Below are 17,597 nucleotides of genomic sequence, written 5' to 3'. Positions count from 1 at the left end.
GGTGGTGTTTTTAGCAGTGACAGGGTCTGTGTTTGTTGGCCGAACCTGGACACAGCGTGTTTTAATGTCTCCGCCTTGTCAGACTCATCCTTGAATTCGTGTTCATGTTTCGTCTCGTAATGATGTTTAGCACTTGATGTGCGGAGTACAACGCTCTCGAGGCATAATGCACAAACAGCACATTCATTTTTTGCACAAGCCCCCAGTCGTCAGTCAAAGAAGGAGATTTTTTCGCTGACGGAGCTGTCTTATTCATTCATTTATCGCGCACTGGTGTTTCTGTGGCTGGGTCAAAACACGGATTTCTCCTTTTCTGCGAGTCGCTGTACAGACACACACGGAGCAGAAGAGGATGGGCGCAACCGTAAAGCCTCCTAACAACACGGCGCGCAACTGAAAATATCTAAATTTCAGGTAAAAATCCGCATTTTAAAAAAATAATCATTATTATTTTGCTGTGCGCTCGCGTGTCACTGGTTAACCCTTCGCGTGCCACTGCTGGCATGCGTGTCATAGGTTGCCTACCCCTGGTCTACATTATCTTTAACTCATGTGTTACCGATGTACCAGATTCGAGACTGTATTGGTCAATACAGAAAAACAATGTTTTTTTTAATAGAAGCTAGTGTTCTAGCACGACACAGTTTACCATTCTTCAAGCTGATTGGCTAGAAGTGAAAATGTCTGGTTCAATTTATCCTTCACTGCACCTTTGGTGGGCGGGAACTACATTGAAATACCTCACAGGCAACTGCGCCCGCCTGTGCTAACCACACTGGTTTGAATTCAAACCATAAACCCCGGTTCAAGTTGGTCTTAAGCAGAGAAGTGTCAGTAAAATAGTTAAAATCAGTGTCTCAAACTCATGACAAAAAATTACCGGACACCAGAGCAGACAACTCTGAAATATTGCCTGCCCAGCCATAAAGTTGCCTGCCCCATTTTTCACAACTTGAAACACAATAAGACGACTAATCACAAAAACAAAAAAAATGTTGCAAAGTATTAAGGATTGATAATCAGAATATATAATAGAACAAGACTTGAAATTAAGTTTATTAGAAATCTACTTATCACACACATGTACATGACATCACTGTTTTCCATCTGCCATCAGTATGTCCCTGTATCTACTCATCTTCGTTCGTGCAATGTTTGCGTTGTTTGCCACAAGCCACGTGAACTCCTCTTTCCATGATGCTCTTAATGTACGTTTACATTTTGTTGCGTCATACATTTTGTTAGCTTCTTTTGAATCTTTCTTCTGGGGCTGAGGTTTTGGCTTGATTCCTAACCACTTATCCATTTTTCTAGTGTTCTCTGTGCGCCTACTTTGGAAAATGATATGCAAATGCACGACCTCATAACGCTCGGGAAATTCCAGAAGCACGAAATTATTCGATGCAGTCTTCCGACCGGTTGCCGCGTAAACAAACCGAAATTCCGAAATTTCCAAACCGAACGAAGATTTCGAAATCGGAATAAAGCAAACGTTTAATTTGAAAAAATATTTTGGTTTTCTCTTTTTTTTTTTTTTCGGCCACACAGGCGGAGACGTTTTATAAGTTATACACCCAACGTAAAAGATGCACGCCCCGGGCAGAAGTTATTTCACACACTGGTAAAATATAATGAAACTTGTTTTTCTTTCTCTGGAGCTCAGTACCAGTGTTTCCTCTAAGCTGCACGCGTGCGCAATTGCGCACTGCTTGCACATTCTCAGCGCAAATATTATATATATATATTCAGCGCGAAAATCTAGCCGGCGCACAAAAATGAGGGCTCAAAATGACTAATTAAGAAGCGACTCAAGTCAAAACGGTGCATGAAGGTAAAAATACACGGGTTCCCCTGACGTTGTGTCCTAAATGCGGTATTTTGAAGTCGAGTCGAAGTCGAACGAAGTTGAGTAAAGTTAGTAGAGTTTGTCGGGGAACCGGCTTCTTCGGCTCGGCTCACTAAAAGGAACCGGCTCTTTCGGGTCCTAAACGGCTCTTCGGGTTGTTTTTGCTTCTTTAATCCCAACATGACCAAAAATTATGTAAAATTATGCACAAAATGACTTAAAGGAAGGGGGAATAGAACAAAAAAGAAAAAAAAATACCAAAATGAAAAAGTTGTAAAAAGCTGAGAAAAAAATAAACAAAAGGAAGAGAAAAAAGAAGCAAACATTTAGAAAAAAAGCCCCAAAAAAAAGAAAAAAAGAAATGTAGGAAAAAAGTAAATAGAGAACAAATAGAAAAAAGTAACACCTCGGAAAAAACAAACACAATGAGATTTTTTTTTTAAAGGAATTTAAAAAAAAGTAGAAAAAAAACACGGCAAAAAGAAAAAGTTTGTGTTGCATTCAAATCATTTCCAATGATATCAAGTGAATCTTGTTGCCAACATTGTACTTCCACAAAAAATGTGATTAAGTACAGTTCTGTATCTTACAACCGACTAAACGAGCCCCCAAAAATGTTAATATTATGCGACAAAATATATCAGGAAATAAAAAGAAATGGATATCTTGTGAAAGAATTGTAAGAACATACAACCTTTGCAATAGTACATGAGTCAATTCATTCAAAAGAGAAAAATAATTTTGCATTGCCGGAAACTCAGCAAAATGTAACTTGATGTCAAGTTTTGGACATGTTTGATAATGAATGATCTTGCCACACTTGGGATTATGGTTGCTCACTGTTGTTTCAAGCGCTGCTCACCGACTTTGAGTGAACGCTCAGACCCGTGGTAAATTAGAGGGAACATTGCTCAGTACCAAACTACCCACGGTCTAGTACCGGTTCCCCAGCATGTTTAGGAGGCAAACTATCTGGCCTTCAGGGTGCGTTTGTGCATGTGCGTGCATGCGCCCACCTGCCACGTCGGGCCTGGCAGGAAGCACCTGTCAGCGGCCGTCTCCTCTCGGCAGGGCCCGACGACATGAGCGTTTGATCCCCCCCAAAGTCCCTCAAGGCATACACTTACACAGACACTAACAGACAACTTAAGCCCGCCTGGCAGCCGCGGCCCCCGCGTCGCCATGTTCTTCACACGTCGACTACCGTTCACGAGGACAGGAAAGAAAATGCGATCGAGGACGAAGGTTCGGGAGTAACATGCAGGGTTGGGCAGGGTTACTTTAACTTGATTACTTTCAATGACTTTCGGATTACTCCAATACCAAATATGCTAAGAAAAGACGAAAAAAACTAAATATGAATAAAATGATGACTCACAACACGTGGTAAGCTTTCTCTCCTGGCTTTGATCTCTTTGATCTCCGGCAAAACGAACATAAAATGCGACAGAAACCAAATGAAAATAAATCCAAACAGCTTGCCAACATCATTTTTGCCGTTCCATGTATTCCGTTACTCCTCAAGCCTGCACAAAATGTAGTCATTTTATTCATATTTATAGTTTCTTTTGTCTAAATGTACCGTTTAACATATTGTTCGAATTAGTTATCTGACTCCATTAACCAAACACCACCATACAATGCGCACTAGTTTCTTGATGGGAAAAGATGGACAAGAATAGCCGACATTTTCACACGGCGGCAGATTTAATTTCTTAAATAATTTAGCTAAGTGAACTCAATCGAATATATGGCCGAATTAGTGTCGCTCGAGTCTCCGTCAAGCCTCCTCTCTCGTTCTTCCGCCTTTCTTCTCCCGGCCCACGTTTTTTTCCGCAAGCTGATGTGCCGGCTCCTCCCATGGGCGTGCCAGGAAAGCCCCCTCGCCTCGATGTCTGAAGAAACTCAAAACAACACCGAGCGTTTATCAAAACAATGCCTGACGTCCTTTGTCAGAGTTCTGTTATCAAAATTCCCCAGCCAAAACATTCCGCATTGGAGCTCTCTCAGTGAAAATAAATGTAACTTGTATTTAATTGTATAAAATCCTTTAGAGCAGTGGTGTCAAACTCATTTTAACTCGAGGGCCACATGATAGAACAAACATTCTCTTGGCAGCTGGACTAGTGGATTAGAGAGAAAGAAAAAGAGAGAGAAAGAAATAAGAGAAAGAGAGGAAGCTGAAAAGAGAGCAGATGGGACAAAGAAAGTGAGAGAGAGAATGTGAGAAACAAAAGAGATAAAAAGAAATAGTGAGTGAGGGGGAAAAAAAGAGAGTGAAGGAAATCCAAAGAAAAATAGTAAGAGAGAAAGAGAGGAGAGAAAGAAAGGGAGAAAAAGAGAAGGGAAAACTAATGAGAGAAAAGAGAAAAGGAAAAAGGAAGACAGAGAAAATAAGGTAAAAAGACACACAGAGAGAAAGAGACAGAAGAACAAAGAAAGAGACGGAGAGAGTGAAAGAGAGAGGTAGAGATTGAGAGAAAAGGAGAGAGAGAGAGAGAGAGAGAGAGAGAGAGAGAGAGAGAGAGAGAGAGAGAGAGAGAGAGAGAGAGAGAGAGAGAGAGAGAGAGAGAGAGAGAGAGAGAGAGAGAGAAGAGGAAAGAGAGAGGGAGAAAATGAGAGAAAGAGAGGGAACAGCGTTCGTGAGAGGCACCTGGGTTTGGCAACATCACGTGGACATATTTCAACACGCAGCTCATTTTTCTCTTGCGCGTCCCTCAGCGTTGCCTCGCAGGCCGGATACAATTCCTTTAGCGGGCCTGATCCGGCCCGCAGGCCGCCTATTTGACACCTGTGCTTTGGAGTAAAATGTATACAATCAGTCTGTATTGAAAAACAGTGCTTTTCCTTAAAACTAATAACATTTCCAAGCAACCCGAACCCTTAAATCAAAGTGTATTTAGCAGTTGGATTGCGGATTATTTCACTGACGCAATGTGAGGCAAACAGTGTTCCCTCTAAACTGCACGCGTGCGCAATTGCGCACTGCTCGCACATTCTTAGCGCACAAGAAAATCTAGCCAGCGCACAAAAATGAGGGCTCAAAATGACTAATTAAGAAGCGACTTAAGTCAAAGTTACAGTGCTTAAAGGTAAAAATACACGGATTCCCCTGACGTTGAGTCCTAAATGCGGTATTTTGAAGTCAATGTCGAACGAAGTTGAAAAGTAAAGTTAGTAGAGTTTGTCAGGGAACCGGCTTCTTCGGCTCGGCTCATTAAAAGGAAACCGGCTCTTTCGGGTCCTAAACGGCTCTTCGGGTTGTTTTTGCTTCTTTAATCCCAACATGACCAAATATTATGTAAAATTATGCACAAAATGAGTTAAAGGAAGGGGGGAATAGAACAAAAAAGAAAAAAAAATACCAAAATGAAAAAGTAGTGAAAAACAAAAAAAAGAAACAAAAGGAAGAGAAAAAGAAGGAAATATTTAGAAAAAAAACAGAAAAAAAGAAAAGAAAGAAATGAAGAAAAAAGGTAAATAGAGAACAAAAACAAAAAAAGTAACAGCTGGGAAAAAATAAACAAAATGAGATTTTTTTTTAAAGGAATTTAAAAAAAACTAGAAAAAAAACACGGAAAAAAGAAAAAGTTTGTGTTGCATTCAAATAATTTACAATTATATCAAGTGAATCTTGTTGCCAACATTGTACTTCCACTAAAAAAATGTGATTAAGTACAGTTCTGTATCTTACAACCGACTAAATAAGCCCCCCAAAATGTTAATATTATGCGACAAAATATATCAGGAAATAAAAAGAAATGGATATCTTGTGAAAGAATTGTAAGAACAAACGACGTGTGTAGGCCGCACCTTTGCAATAGTCTCATCTCATCTCATTAGCTGCACCGCTTATCCTCAATAGGGTCGCGGGGGTGCTGGAGCCCATCCCAGCAATCATCAGGCAGTGGCCAGGGGACACCCTGAACTGGTTTCTTTGGTGTCTTTGGAATGTGGGAGGAAACCGGAGGGCCCAGAGGAAACCCACGCAAGCACGAGGAGGACATACAAACTCCTCACAGGAAGTCCGGTAGCTGGATTTGAACCCACATAGGAGGTTCCCAAGACCTTAGAACTGTACCGCACACACGCTAACCACTGCGCCGCCGTGCTGCCCCTTTGCAATAGTCCATGAGTCAATTCATTCAAAAGTGATTTTTTTTTTTGCATTGCCGGAAACTCAGCAAAATGTAACTTGATGTCAAGTTTTGGACATAATGAATTATCTTGCCACACTTGGGATTATGGTCGCTCACTGTTGTTTCAAGCGTTGCTCACTGACTTTGTGTGAGCGCTCAGACCCCTGGAAAATTAGAGGGAACATTGGAAACAAATAAGTCCAGAATTTGTAATTATAAGGTAACACGGTCTGATTTTCCTTTTTTCAGGGTTGCCGGCTTCTGTTAACCTGAAAGATCGAAGGTCAATCCCCCGCCGTCTTGCTGCTAGCAACACAATCCCGTTCAGATTAGCAGCTACAGAGCCCGCCAGGCGTTTTTTTTTCTCAATCCCTCCCGCACGGCCTTAATTTCGGCTACTACGTAACCGAGTAAACGGGGAGTCTATTTTCTCATTTCACTCTTCAAAACATGACTGCTTTTAATTAATTCTATTCTGTTTCCATTATATCAGGCTGTGCTAATTTGTTAGCCTGCTGGCGGGGAGCTTGTTGCTTTGTTGTCGCTCGTCTGCGGGCTTCATGTTCAAAGGGGACTTGCTTGATTTACGAGCACGGGATTTTTTTTGTTTTTTTTAAGTTGTTTGAATCGGGAGAACCGGGGCCAACTATCAAAAGGAAAACTACTCAGGGGGAGGGGAAGCGGGTAACACTAGCCCGGCGTGTCCAGGTGGCGGACGAGTGTAACGGGCGGCTGCTTGTGTGTGTTCGAGAGACCGTGAACCCTGCCTTGTTTGATTTGAACCGAAACCAATGCGAGTTCAGGCCCCAGGAGGTGAACTTTGACCTTTCTCTGACCTCCCCCCCTCCCTCTCTGTTTATTTATTTGCTTTTAAAGAACCATGCTAGCTTTTCATGTGATTATAAAACAAAAAGCAATGTTTCCGTACTGTGTAGTGCAACTAAAAACGAGTGCTTTAAAGCACAAGGAAGAATGCAAACTACGGAGAATCTAAGTGACCAAACTGCTCCATTTTTCTTAGCATTTATTACCAAGCATTTATTTACCAAGCTGAGGTTTTTGCCTTTTTTGGGGTACCTGTAGCAGCAAGTTGGCGGACAATTTTGTCAGCTTCCTTTAGGTGAGTCTCATGTTATGTCAAATAAATGCAAATGAATTAAGCTAAAGGTATTATATGATGGTTCATGTATTTTTGATTAATGGTTACATAAGCACAGGGATTTTTTTACCATTAGGAGGTGCTTAAAAAATACACACTATCCCTTTAACTCAAGTGTTAAAGTAGCTTCAAAGCTTTAACGTAATGGTCAAAGCCGGAAATCCTAAATGTTTTTAAAATAAAAATGCCTGACTTTATTCTTCAATGTCATATTATGGAGACGTTTGCTAGTTTGATAAATTTGCATAATGTTTTGATGTAACGGTTGCCATGGCGCCCAATTGGCCCCGCCCATGTGTCGCAAGCTGCGGCTCATTGACAGATTGGCTTTCCGTCTATTTAAGTCCAGTGCTCTCGTTTTTCCTTTGTCAGTCCGTCAACGAACCTCTGCACCGCAAGACGTGGGTTTTGACTCTGTCCTGTTTCCTTTTGGCATTTTCTGTCCGGTATTGTTCCCGTTTATTTTTGTCCTGTTTATTATTCTCTCCAGTTTTCGTTCCCGTCTAGTTTGTCCTGTTTTATTTCGATATCCTGTTTCAATATGAATCCTGTCATTCCACGCCAGACTGCTGCCTAAGGTGCACGACTCCCCATTTCCCGTAAAATAAAAAGGCTTGTGTGAGAAACGTCACGCATTTGGGTTCTTGACAATTTTTTATCTTTTTTGCTTCAATGCATTTAACTCTTATAATGCGGAAAATACAGTACATAGATAGATAGATAGATAGATAGATAGATAGATAGATAGATAGATAGATAGATAGATAGATAGATAGATAGATAGATAGGTAGTGTCACGGTTGCCATGGCGCCCAATTGGCCCCGCCCGTGTGGCGCCAGCTGCGGTGCGTTGACAGATTGGCTTCCCTTCTATTTAAGCTCTCACTCTCCCTTTGTTAGTCCATCAACGAACCTCTGCCCCGCAAGATGTGGGTTTTGACTCTGTCCGGTTTCCAGCCTGCATTTCCTGTCCGGTATCGTTCCCGTCTATTTTTGTATCATTTATTATTCTCTACAGTTTTCATTCCCGTCTAGTTTGTCCTGTTTTACTTCAATATCCTGTTTCATTAGCAATCCTGTCAGTCCCGTCCTGTGCAGTATCGACCCCATCTGTCCGATATCTACTCGGGCAATCGGTATCGATCTCGTCGGCCTCTGGCTTCCTATCATTTCACGCCAGACTGCTGTCTAACGTGTATGACTCCCCATTTCCAGTAAAAAAAAAGGCTTGTGTGAGCCACGTCACGCATTTGGGTTCTGATCCGGTTCTGGTTCTTGACATTTGATTTCACATTCATCAAAAAAAAACTTTGACTCTACTTCAAAATAATGATTTTATGGCACACCAAAAAAACATTTTCCTGTTCGTAAGACATTCCATTCACAAAATGAATTTTCTAGATCCTTACCCTAACTGATCGGAACCAAATTCCAACTGAAAGCTACATTCTAAAACCAAGTCTTAACCCTAAAAATGAAGTCTAGACACATAAGAATCACCAAAATGTCCTAATAGGCCCCAGGGGGTGAACTTTGACCTTCCCCTGACCTCCCCCCATTTATTTATTTTCCTTGATATAAAGAGTCACACAAAATCACGATAAACCTTTGAAAATTTGAAAAACGAAACTAGCTTTTCATGCGATGATAAAACGGAAAAAAAATCCAAACTCTGACTCGTTTCTTAATCATTTCCACTGTTTCTTGCAGATAGTTGGCTTCATTTTTTTCAACTGATCTCAGGCTTGTCTCACTGATGGTGGTCCGACATGTGGGTGGTCCCAAGGTCACTGTCTGTGTCAGGGAAATTTTACGCTGCAGGTAGCGTACACGGACACATGCGCACACTTGACATAAGGCATGATATTAATTTACGTATATGCTTGGGTGTCCTGCTAAAACCATATTTTTAAACCCTAATTATTGATTTCACTTTGGTATTACTGTAGACATACCGTACATTCCGGACTATAGAGCGCACCTGATTATAAGCCGCACCCACCACTTTTTAGGTGATTTGCCACTTTTGTATCTACACAAGCCGCACCCATGTATAAGCCGCGTGTGCCCGCGTTAATACTTGTCACACAATATTAAGTTTAACCCAGACCAGGCTGTAAGTTCCACAATTGTGACTTTTTTTGGTTTGAACAAATTTATTGACACTAATAACAGCAAACAAACAACGTGAGGTTCGAACAACCCCTCTCGACAATCTCAACAGCAATCGAGCAAATTCACAATTTTGTTATATCTGACAATATGACGTTTTATCAATTTTTTCTGACATTTTCAACATCATATTTGGGGTTTTTAAGGGTTATTGTTCTATCTTTGTTATTCCTTATCCATTATCGGTCAGTTCACAATACGTTACAAAGCCTAGGAGCCGGGACACTTACTCTCAGCCAAAAGACCAAGCTAAGGTCCTAGCCCTAAAGGGGTTTTGGGGTTTTTAAGGGTTATTGATCTATCTTCGTTATTCATTATCCATTATCCGTTATCGGTCAGTTCATAATACGCTACAAAGCCTAGGAGCCGGGACACTTACTCTCAGCCAAAAGGCCAAGCTAAGGTCCTAGCCTGGGTTGAATTTGGGTGTGCTTGGGCACCCCCAATGACAGACTTGTTACGCCCATGCCATAAACACAAGTCAAGTCACATTTATTTGTACAATATAGACCAGGGCTCGGCAACCTATGGCACGCGTGCCAGCAGTAGCACGCAAGGGGTTAACCATTGGCACGCGAGCGCACGTCAAAATAATAATGATTTTTTTTTTCATGCGCATTTTTAGGTGAAATTCAGATATTTTCAGTTGCGCGCTGTGTTATTTAGAGGCTTTACGGCAGCGCCCGTCCTCCTCTCTTCCGTGTGTGAGCGTGTCTGCGCCACGCCTTGCAGAGGAGGAAAGATCTGTGTTTTAACCCACCCACAGAAACGCCAGCGCGCGATTAATGAACGAATCACAACAGCTCCTCCAGCTAAAAAATCTCGTTCTTTTCAGCCAGCCTGGACAGATGACTGAGGCTTTGTGCAAAAAATGACTGTGCTGTTTGTGCATTATGCCTCGAGAGCGTTGTGCCTAGCACGTCAAGTGTTAAGCGTCATTACGAGACGAAGCATGAACATGAATTCTAGGAAGAGTCTGGAAAGGCGTAGACATTAAAATGCGTTGTGTCCAGGTACGTCAAACACACCCTGAAAACATTTGTCACTGCTACAAATGCAGGGTTGGGTAGGGTTACTTTAACTAAAATGACTACATTTTGTGCAGGCTTGGGGAATAACGGAATACATGGAACGGCAAAAATGATGTTGGCAAGTTGTTTGGGTTTGTTTTCATTTTGTTTCTGTCGCATTTTATGTTAGTTTTGCCCGAGATCAAAGAGATCAAAGCCAAGAGAGAAAGCTTACCACGTGTTGTGAGTCATAATTTTATTCATATTTAGGTTTTTTTGTCTTTTATTAGCATATTTGGTATTGGACTAATACAAAAGTAATTGAAAGTAATCAAGTTAAAGTAACCATACCCAACCCTGAACAAATGCCACCACTGAAGCAAGCTATCACATTGCTCACTGCATGGCAAAGCACAGAAAACCATTTACTGATGGCGAATATATTAAAGGTATGTGTGTGCGTGTTTCAAGTTTTGATAGTTTTGATAGTTTCTAAAATAAGATTTTATTGATGAATGATACGGTAGCTGTCCTTATCACTTGATTTTGATTGTAGTTCATTGATGATGAAGAATAGTTGAAGTCATGGATGTCTACAGGCCTTTCCTTTATTTTTCTCTTTTGAATGAATTGACTCATGTACTATTGCAAAGGTTGTACGGCCTACAAACGTCGTTTGTTCTTACAATTGTTTCACAAGATATCCATTTCTTTTTATTTCCTGATATATTTTGTCGCATAATATTAACATTTTTGGGGGCTTATTTAGTCAGTTGCAAAATACAGAACTGTACTTAATCACATTTTTTAGTGGAAGTACAATGTTGGCAACAAGATTCACTTGATAGAATTGGAAATTATTTGAATGCAACACAAACTTTTTCTTTTTGCCGTGTTTTTTTCTACTTTTTTTTAAATTCCTTTAAAAAAAATCTCATTGTTTAAATTTTCCGAGCTGTTACTTCTTTCTTTTTGTTCTCTATTTACTTTTTTCCCACATTTCTTTCTTTTCTTTTTTCTGTTTTTTTTTTCCTAAATGTTTCCTTCTTTTTTTCTCTTCCTTTCGTTTCTTTTTTTCTCAGCTTTTCCCTACTTTTTCATTTTGGTATTTTTTTCTTTTTTGTTCTATTCCCCCCTTCCTTTAACTCATTTTGTGCATAATTTTACATAATATTTGGTCATGTTGGGATTAAAGAAGCAAAAACAACCCGAAGAGCCGTTTAGGACCCCAAAGAGCCGGTTCCTTTTAGTGAGCCGAGCCGAAGAAGCCGTATCCTAGAAAAACTCTACTAACTTTACTCAACTTCGTTTTCCTTCGACTCGACTTCAAAATACTGCATTTAGGACACAACGTCAGGGGAACCCGTGTATTTTTACCTTCATGCACTGTAACTTTGACTTAAGTCGCTTCTTAATTAGTCATTTTGATCCCTCATTTTTGTGCGCTGGCTAGATTTTCTTGAGCGCAGAGAATGTGCGAGCAGTGCGCAATTGCGCACGCGCGTAGCTTAGAGGGAACACTGCTCCACACCTAAAAGTTTGCTGACCCCTGATATAGACCTTCATCCAAAAGAGTCACTACAAGCTGCACAGGCCTCGATGACAACGAACCCAAATCTGAATCCTTGTTTCCAACGGGACAGTTGCACCAGCCTGTGCGAACCACACTGATTTGAATTCAAACGCACCGCCTCAAATCCCTGGATCACGTTTTGTGTCAATATCAGTGTGAAGGATGACGCTCAGAGGATCACCAGGACTTCACTGCCCTCTCTTCAAAGCATATACCAAAAGTCCACAGGAGGGCTGCTTCTAACATTAAGGACCCTACCCACCCTCAACACGGACTGTTTACACTCCTACCCTCAGGACGGAGGTACAGGAGTGTGAAATGGAGGACATAGAACTTTTTACCTCTCAGCTATCAGACTCTTAAACAACTGTTGATCGAACAATACAGACGCTCCCCTACTTACTACCATTCGACGAACATTTTTTTCGGGATATTGAAAAATACTTGGACATTGCTGTAAGTTAGATTTTGTATAGGGTGCACCTTTTTCCGAGTACAGGACAGAACTGTAGTGCTTCTTTCCACCACTACCGGCGTGTGGCGCTGTGAAAAGGTCACCCAGCATCCACCCCGAAGAAGAATTTTGGCTTTTACTTCCTAGTTCGTGTGTAAACACACTGCACTTTATCTCTAGCGCGCAAAGAACTGCATCCATTCAATGCGGTTGGTGTAAAGTGTAAAGAAGACGTGAGCCATTTCTTTTGAAATGAAAGTGGAATAAGAAAGCTTGATGCGGTTGAGAAAATGGTCGGAACGTTTTTTTCCGGCCACTTTTAACAAGGAGGAGGATTTCTTGAAGCGCATCTTCCAAAAGTAAGTTAAACTCAACTTGATTTATCTTTATAGAGCATATTATTTGATGAAATGTCTTTTTTAGTACAAAACAAAACAGGTTACTTATACAAGCCTTAAACATACTTATATAAACCTTAAGCGTATAAGAACAGGGTTGGGTAGGGTTACTTTAACTTGATTACTTTCAATTACTTTTGGATTACTCCAATACCAAATATGCTAATAAAGACAAAAGAAACTAAATATGAATACAATTATTAAATTTTGTGCAGGCTTGGGGAGTAACGGAATACATGGAACGGCAATAATGATGTTGGCAAGCTGTTTGGATTTATTTTCATTTTGTTTCTGTCGCATTTTATGTTAGTTTTTCCGGAGATCAAAGAGATCAAAGCCAGGAGAGAAAGCTTACCACGTGTTGTGAGTCATCATTTTATTCTTTTATGTATACATATATAGTTTCTTAGTTTTATTACGCTGGCAACTGTGTAAGAATTTAATTATGCAGGGAATCGTGGTTCTTTACAGTGCATATGACATTAAACACTTTGAATCTTGAACAAGCCCCCCTCAGGTCTCTTTCCTCACATGGTTAGTCTGTGCCTTGCCATAATCATGATTTATTTGATATCTATTACAATTTATTGTGTTTTTATTGCATTCTAACCAGTGTGTGTGTCTGTGTTTTGGGTTATTGGGAGGTAATAAGTAAGGGATTTTATTTTTTAATTGAATGTTTTATACAGCTCTTTGATTTTATTGTGCGCTACAAATAAATTTAATTTGACTGTACCAGATTTTTTTTTTTTTTTTTTATCCAACAGCTCACATTGCTACATTGCGACTCGCACGGGCATTAAAATATGCCGAACCCTGAGCTTGGACATGAGCCCCGAGCTGTGTCTTTTTAAAGCTGCATCTCAGATTCGGTGTCACTTTTAGCACCCCTGATCATCTTAAAAGCAGCGCTTGGAAGATGTCTAGACCAGGGTTTTTCAAACAGTGTGCCGTGAGACCTTGTTTAGTGTGCTACAGGAAATTACTCAGTTTTATCTTTGCAAAAAAAGGCAAGCCACTCTTCAGAGAAAGCTCTCCTAGAGAGAATTAATATAATTCCTGGCCATCTTGATGCTACGGGTACCTAATCAAAAACCTTGTCAAGTCATGTTTATTTGTAAAGTGGCTACAGCCCTTAATCACAAGGAGTTTTAAAGGGCTGCACAGACCACAGACTATTGCAAACTACAGACTATTATGACACCATCCCCTGATCTAAAACCTACATAAGGGCAAGGAAAAACTCAAAAACCTCAACATGAGGAAAATGAAGAAACCTTGAGAGAAACAGTCTCAAAGGGCTCCACAGACCACAGACTATTGCAAACTACAGACTATTATGACACCATCCCCTGATCTAAAACCTACATAAGGGCAAGGAAAAACTCAAAAACCTCAACATGAGGAAAATGAAGAAACCTTGAGAGAAACAGTCTCAAAGGGCTCCACAGACCACAGACTATTGCAAACTACAGACTATTATGACACCCTCCCCTGATCTAAAACCTACATAAGGGCAAGGAAAAACTCAAAAACCTCAACATGAGGAAAATGAAGAAACCTTGAGGAGAGACAGTCTCAAAGGGCTGCACAGACCACAGATTATTGCAAACTACAGACCATTATGACACCATCCCCTGATCTAAAACCTACATGAGGGCAAGGAAAAACTCAAAAACCTCAGCTTGAGGAAAATGAAGAAACCTTGAGAAGGGACTGAGGTAATCCCCCTTCCGATGTGACCAGGCTGCAATGGATGTTGCATTAACAAACAATAAAAACTAAAAACAAAATATAAAATAATGAAAGTATAATATAAAATAAAAAGGATGACCCACTTTTAGAAACATTGGGCAAATAAATTTAGAGAAAACCTGTGTGGGTTGGTCACTTTTGGTCTCAATAGTTTATATTCTTCCTCGTGGTTTTTATCACTTATTTCTGCCTTACACCCTACAGCAACATCTAGTGGTCAAATGATACACACTTTCCCTTTAAAGCAGATTGTATATAAGGTTAAGCAGCAACTTCATAATAGTTTAAAAAGAGAATGATTTGATAATTTGATACATTTTCATTATATTTGGGTTCTACATTCAACCCCAGATAGATAGATAGATAGATAGATAGATAGATAGATAGATAGATAGATAGATAGATAGATAGATAGATAGATAGATAGATAGATAGATAGATAGATAGATAGATAGATAGATAGATAGATAGATAGATAGATAGATAGATAGATAGATAGATAGATAGATAGATAGATAGATAGATAGATAGATAGATAGATAGATAGATAGATAGATAGATAGATAGATAGTCTTTATTCCTCCCCATAGAGAAATTCACATTTCTAGCAGAATCCTCATGCTAAAGAATACAATAAAATAAGAGATATAGAATACAGAAATACCCAATATATAACATGAAAAATAAAAATAATTTAAATAATGTTCCAAAAAAATGACACTGTCATAAAAATAAAGCAGAAGATGCGAATCTTACCCCATAACCATCATTGGATCCGAACCCTAAATCCTAAAACCATGTCTCAACCCTTAAAAATAAGTATAGCCACATTAGATCACAGAAATGTGAAAAGAGGCCTCAGAAGGGGACAAATACGAGTCCACGCACATACAAACACTCGCAAAAATATCATATTACCTCAATTTGACTTTGACGCGAAATCATATGAGATAAACATAAAAATATTGCTGGTTTTGAAAATAAATAGCATTCAATTCAAATAGAAAAAATAGTTCATCATTTTAAAATAGACATAATACAAAGCCAACAATCTCAGCTTTAGGATAAAAATACAAAACATAATATTCAACTTAAACTCATATATCGGGATATTATCACAATCAGAATCTGACAAAGTGTAAATACGTTTAGAAATAAGTTTAAATAAAAAAAATATATAATAGTTATATTATTGTTAATAGTCCGGAGGTCAGCAACATTTTGATGGCTTCTCGTAAAGTAAATTGCAGAAATTATCAGGATAATTTTTAATACTAAAATATATCTTTATTATTACTAATAGCAGTAGTTGTAGTAGTCGAGGTCGTAGTAGTAGTATTAGCCTTAGTACGAACCCCATGAGTATTCAGCTAAAAATAATGATTCTTTAAAGATTTAATCTTGAAAACTTAACCCCCCAAAATAAGAATTTGACTTACTTCTTTGCAGTCTAATTTTCAAAAATTGTATTTTACCCTTTTGTGGTTTTCGGGTCGAAATAACCCGCCACTGTGTTATTTAAAATAAAGAAATAAAGAAATAAAGAAATAAAGAAAAAAAGAAAGAAAGAAAGAAAGATATAAAGAAATACAGAAAGAAAGAAAGAAAGAAAGAAAGAAAGAAAGAAAGAAAGAAAGAAAGAAAGAAAGAAAGAAAGAAAGAAAGAGAGAGAGAAAGAAAAAAGAAAGAGAGAAAGAAACAAAGAAATAAAGAAATATAGAAAGAAAGGAAGAAAAAAAAGGGAGAGAGAAGTAAAGAAAGAGAGAAGTAGAGAGAAGTAAAGAAAGAAAGAAAGAAAGAAAGAAAGAAAGAAAGAAAGAAAGAAAGAAAGAAAGAAAGAAAGAAAGAAAGATATACAGATGATTGCTGGGATGGGCTCCAGCACCCCCCGCGACCCTACTGAGGATAAGCGGTGCAGCTGATGAGATTAGATGAGATGAGATAAAGAAATATAAAAAGAAAGAAAGAGAGTAAGCAAAAAGAAAGAGAGAAAGAAACAAAGAAATGAAGAAATATAGAAAGAAAGGAGGAAAAAAAAGGAAGAGAGAAGTAAAGAAAGAGAGAAGTAAAGAAAGAAAGAAAGAAAGAAAGAAAGAGAGAAAGAAAGAAAGAAAGAAAGAAAGAAAGAAAGAAAGAAAGAAAGACAGAAAGAAAGAAAGAAAGAATGAAAGAAAGAAAGAAAGAAAGAAAAAGAAGCCCCTAAATTATATCGTATTTAGGGTCGAATTGAATTGTCCTTAATGTCCTTGACTTCAACGAGATTAGACATGGCACTCCAGGGTAAACATGTAATAAACACCATACTGGATAAAATATTTAAAAATATAGATTAAAGACTGTTAGGATAAATAGGCAGAAATATTTCCCCCAAAAACTCCTTAGAGACTGGTCTAAATTACACTATCCAAACCCTAACCCAAACAAAAAAAAATATATTTAAATATCGTAACAAATTAAAAGGAGTGCAACTTACTTAAAACGTTAAAACTTATCCTGAATTGGTCCTAACAGAACAAAACATGCAATCTGGTTTTTATTTAAATGTCTATGTACATTGTATATAAAAGTACACATATCGCCCTTAACATAAGTACAACACGAGGGTTAAAACATAGACGTATTTATACGTTTTCCTTCCACGTTTTATCATTTAAAATGTGTAAAAGTATTTTAAAAAATCACTGAAAGACTAAGAAAGATGCAGTTTATGTTATAAAATAAACGTGTTCTCGCAAATTCGCCTTGTTTTTATTCTACGTAGTCATGCAGTGAGTAAATAGGTGCGTTGTTTTTTTTTTTTTTTTGTTATTAACGCTTAATTAGAGTAATTGCAATTATTAGTAAGGGGATTTATTCACAGAGGTTGACAATTATGGTTAAAATAATATATCACACACGAAATTACGGCAATAGTCCCTTTAATGAGGCGTTCTTTTTTGGTGAAACATTGCCGACTAGTGTCAGATATTTGTCATTACAGCTGTCGTTCAGCTTGTTGCCAGGCCAACCAAAACAGAACTTGAGTTGTCTGAGGGGGAGCAAGTCTAAAAGTTCGATAAATACACCCGATTTTAGATTTAAATTGAAAAAA

This window comes from Urocampus carinirostris, chromosome 11 (genome assembly GCF_059441175.1).
Source record: "Urocampus carinirostris isolate Australia breed hairy pipefish chromosome 11, RoL_Ucar_1.0, whole genome shotgun sequence".
Classification (NCBI taxonomy): Eukaryota; Metazoa; Chordata; class Actinopteri; order Syngnathiformes; family Syngnathidae; genus Urocampus; species Urocampus carinirostris.
Note: the sequence above shows the minus strand (reverse complement) of the source record.